Genomic DNA, 5,000 nt, shown 5'->3' with positions numbered 1-5,000 from the left:
TTTTTAAATCAACATTCTTAAAAACGACACATGCAACTTCTTTATTAATATTAATAATGAATAGATTTTTAATCAAGGGATTCATGGTCGGACATTCCATTAAAGGTGAAGGTGTTTACGCCTATGAGGAGGAGTAAAAAGAAGAGAAAAGGGATGGGAAGGAGGAAAAGGGGTTGAAAGAGGAAATCAACCCTTGCTTTCTGTATCCTAAACGAAACGTATTTTCTCCATTCTGTTGTTATTTATTGGTTAACATACTCCGTGCGTTCGTAAGTTCGTCGAAGGGTGGGGGGAGGAAAAAAAAGGAGGGGGAGCTACGAACCGAGAAAGTTCTCTTAAGAAAGGGCGAACCCCAAGGTTGATTTATAGTCTCACATCGTCGGTATTTGAGTAGCGTAATGTAAGCAGTATTTTACAGAAAAGACAATGTTTCCGTTTTATACCTCTTTGGCATTGGGTGGGATGTATATATACATACATACATACATACATACATACATACATACATACATATATATATATATATATATATATATATATATACCTTCGCGTTCTAAGATCGCTATCTTCTTCAAAGTTATGACGTTTCGTTCGAGGATTATTATTGGTTTTAACCTTAGCCCGTAGCTTTCGAATATGTTCGAGTGTGTATCTGTACACACACATATATATATATATGTATATATATAAATAGTACGTGGCATCTAAAAGGTACGTTAATATTTCACTTTCAAGCGAGCATCTTTACCACTTATTCGTCTCATAAATATCCCCGTGATCTTAAAGTTCTCTACGGTTGAGGGTTTAGCTCGTAATTATCAGATATGTATTATGACATTTTTGACGTTCCTCGATATGTTTTCCCATATAGAAGATAAAAGTCATGGGAGTGAGAAAGAGAAACAAAGAGAGAGAGAGAGAGAGAGAGAGAGAGAGAGAGAGAGAGAGAGTCAGGATATTGATATTAATCAATAATAAATGCGTAATTATTTCTGTCTTTTTCGGATAACCGTTGAATTCCAATCTTTGAAAATATTGAATGCTACAACGGTGAGGTAACGTCACGTCGACGGTAAATAATATTCCATGCGTATATAACGTTGGCCCCATAAATCACGTTACAACATGCCACGGGGAAATTGAACTTTTTTTTCGATTACTTATACATCCGTGATTATTCCTATCGATGGTATTGCGAACAATCAAATAAGTAAACAAAAAAAAAGAAAAAAGAAAAAAAAAGAAAAGAAAAGAAAAGAAAAGAAAAGAAGGAGATATATTAGGATATTCAATGCTTATAATAAATAATATCATCGGTGAATATTCGACAATATTTAAATATAAATCAAATGGAAATAATCTAAGTGTAAATCAAACGTGACTTGATCAACGAGATTATTACCTGGAAGTTTCCTGATGTGTATATTTGGTGTGTATGTTTGTGTATTTAATTAAATCAAGAAAGTTGTCAACAAGTAAGTCGGACAACTTCGTTAAGTTGACTTACTTAGATTATTTCTATCTCTTTCTCTATCTTTCTCTCTCTCTCTCTCTCTCTCTCTTTCTCTCTTTTGTTTGCAAACCACTGTCCGAAAACTTGAGTTTTCGTGAGCGTTTTAGACGTCGGTGAAGGTCCGCTCGTAAATTTTCTCACGTTAACAGTACACATGCGGCGGGACTTAAACAACGACTAAGAAAGTTGGTCAAAGCGGAACTTGTAGTAGTAGTAGTAGTAGTAGTAGTAGTAATAGTAGTAGTAGTAGTAGTAGTAAGTAGCATAGTAGTAGTAATAGTAATAGTGGTATAGTAGTAGTAGTAGTATAGTAGCCGTAGCTGATCGTGTTACAAAGTAGCTCGGTAGAATTATGAGCGTTCTACCCTTTTATATTTTCTTCTTCTTCTATCCTTTGTTTTTTCTCATTTTTCAAAGAGAACCCTTCTTACACCCTCTAACCATTTTATCGTTTGAATTCTTCCTTTTATAAACAATACTTTCTATACTCTCAAGGCGTTTCGATAATTTTGAGAAATCGAGATAAAGGACGCATAAGAAGAAGAAGAAGAAGAAGAAGAAGAAGAAGAAGAAGAGGAAGAGGAAAAGGAAGAGGAAAAGGAAGGAAGAGAAGATGAAGATGAAGGAGAAATATTGACGAGTAACGTAATTTTGATCAGAGAAAGAAGAGAACCTAGTCAGACACAATCTCTCGATAGGCTTGTGCTCGTCGGCAGGTAGGTACCGCAATTACGGTAATGTTATGCGCGCTAATTGGAGGATTTTCTACAGAGCCGATAAAAACGAGATTACTCCATGGCCAAGTCGATTTTAATATATCGGATATCCAAGAAATTGGCTATTGACGTACTTTCTCTCTCTCTCTCTCTCTCTCTCTCTCTCTCTCTCTTTCTCTCTTTCTCTCTCTTTCTCTCTCTCTTTCTCTCTCTCTCTCTTTTTTATCTCGAGTCTCACGTTTCCGTCATTATCCACAGGCAAAAGCCCGGGAATTATTGGCGATATAATTTCGGCCACACCGATTAGCTCCCATGGATGTGAATTTTAATCAACGTCGCGCGATCGAATCAGACTCGATCGTTTAATATTACGCTTTTTTTTCCGTGGACTTAACGGCTCTGTAACACCCATTCGATCTCGTCGTTTTATCATCAACGAGTAATTTAATATTGTATATTGATCGTGAACAAACATTATATTGCCTTTTGATTCTCCTAACTACTGGGAGAGAATTAGGATTAAAAGAAGATTTGATTATATATATATATATATATATATATATATATATATATATATATATCATACATATATATCATATATCTATATTTTCTTTTTCTTTCTCTCTTTTTTCTTCTTTTCTTTTCTTTTTTTTCCATTTTATTATTATTATTATTATTATTATTATTATTATTATATATATTTTTTATTTATTTTTCTTTCTTTTTATCTTCTTTCCTTTTTTCTTTCTATTTCATTACTATATAGTTCTTTTTATTTATTTAATTTTCTTTCCTTCTTTCTTTCTTTTCTCTCTTTTCTTCAACTTCTTCCTCTTTTTTTTTTATAATTTTCCAAAAAGCTGATAGTACAGATTGAAAATATTAGAATTATTAAGTACTGCTCTGTCTAGTTTATGTATGCTGAGATATATTTTGTAATAAAGAGTAAAAAAGAGAGTGAGAGATAGAGAGAGAGAGAGAGAGAGAGAGAGAGAGAGAGAGAGAGAGAGAGAGAGAGATAGAGAGAGAGAAAACGCAAACGATTCTTGGCGAGGACGTGCGAGCAGAAACCAACCACCGTGAGCACAATGCGCGTTTAGGTGTGGGCGTAAGTAATGTATGCTCACATTGTTTACCGTCACCTTGGCGTGTCGCCCTGAGGTACAGTACACGACAAACAGGAATATGCATGTGTGAACAGTATGTCTGTATGTACATACATGTGTACGTGTATGTGCATGTGTGTATGTATGTGTTTATCTGTGTTTGTCAGTACTGTACTTGTCTGTATGTATGTATATGTACACTGACAAAGAAGTGGAATGAAAGTTTCGTTTCTTTGAACCGAGAAAAAAATAAATTTACTTTCAATTTCTCTTTTTTTTTTGTTTTCCTTTTTCTTCTTCTTTCTCTTTCTCTCTTTTTTTTTTTTTCATTTTTTTTTCATCTTTTTTCTTTTTTTTTTTTTTTTTTATTCACTCATTTATTCATTTATTAATAAAACAATACATCATTGTTTTTCTCTCATAATTATCTTATTTATTTATTAAAACAATACATTATTTTTTTTTTCTGTCGTTTGATTTTCACTCGATAGATTGGAAATTCATCATTAGAAATTCATTGAAATTCGATTGTCGAAGTGTGTGAATGATAATTTTTTTTTGTTTACAATGTCACGAATGAAATCCAATAGAAGTTATATCAATGCTATATAATTTAATAATATATATAGGATAATAATAAAATTTCTATATTAGCGTATATGTGTGTCAACCGTGTGGGTGCCGTGCGTGCATGCATTATATGTACATTGTGTGTGCATACAATTAAGTTGGCGAGATAAGGGAATTGCATGCATGTACGGCGAATATCGTCTCTAATGACATAAACGTGCTGGGATTTCAGCATTATTATTAATTCGTAAGTGATATTATAACTGTTGGTTCTAAAGTAAAATGATTTTATCAATTTAGGTGTTAATTGTGTCATGGTAATATTAACCATCACCTTCCTGGTCCCAGACATTAGTAAATTGTAATTTCATACCGCAGCAGGTCTATGGTATGGTATGGTTTGCCTCTGACAGAGGGAGGATCGAAATTATAATTTAATCGTCAATTTTATGTTGCACTTACGAATAATTACGTATTACCCGAATACGTAATTATGCTGAGCACACATCATATCCAGCCGCGATTGCAATCAAACGCATAATTTCACTGCCAGAGTACGATTTGCGAACGTTACAAATCAAATTTGTCTGGCATATTTTTGTCATCATTTTTTTTTTTCTTCTGTTTTCTTTTCTTTTTTATTTCATTTATTTATTTATTTAAATTTTAGAACGAATTATCTTTATATAACGTTTATTAGACTATTTATTTATAAAACTAAAATCCCCTTAGATGTTTTCGTGTTTAATTATAAATTCAATAAAAGTTCAAAGTACTCTCTGCAATTATATAAATAGCATAATTCTCGTGCTATTGGATTACTCTAGGAATAGAATTAGTAACATATTTCGCCAACAGATGGCCGAAGTAAATATATCGATTCTCGTATACGAAACGTTCTTACGAATGATAGATCTATCCGACGAATCGAAAGATTTATTAAGATCATACTTCACAGGATCATTTCTGTAGTATATCTTCGGATCTGCTATGCGAAAAGCTGAGCTGATGCAGCCACGTTGATGAGACATAGCTCTCTTCCTTGAGCGTGAGGCCGATCTTTATAATCTGATTTAATAGTTAGATTGTAAGGTC

General features: G+C 33.1%; 1 protein-coding gene and 1 non-coding gene across 2 annotated transcripts in view; both read left to right on the top strand.

The window, feature by feature from the left end:
- LOC124948600 (mannosyl-oligosaccharide 1,2-alpha-mannosidase IA) overlaps positions 1 to 5,000 on the top strand; it is a 318,288-nt gene that overhangs the window by 81,940 nt on the left and 231,348 nt on the right. The window lies entirely within an intron of this gene.
- Positions 4,847 to 5,000, top strand: part of LOC124949002 — a 220-nt gene continuing 66 nt past the window's right edge. Inside the window, exon 1 of the small nucleolar RNA XR_007100932.1 lies at positions 4,847 to 5,000. This exon is cut by the window's right edge and continues 66 nt beyond it. This is a non-coding gene — a small nucleolar RNA (small nucleolar RNA U3).

Source organism: Vespa velutina, chromosome 4 (assembly GCF_912470025.1).
Source record: "Vespa velutina chromosome 4, iVesVel2.1, whole genome shotgun sequence".
In the NCBI taxonomy this organism is placed as follows: Eukaryota; Metazoa; Arthropoda; class Insecta; order Hymenoptera; family Vespidae; genus Vespa; species Vespa velutina.
Note: the sequence above shows the minus strand (reverse complement) of the source record. Positions and strands in the feature narration are given on the sequence as shown.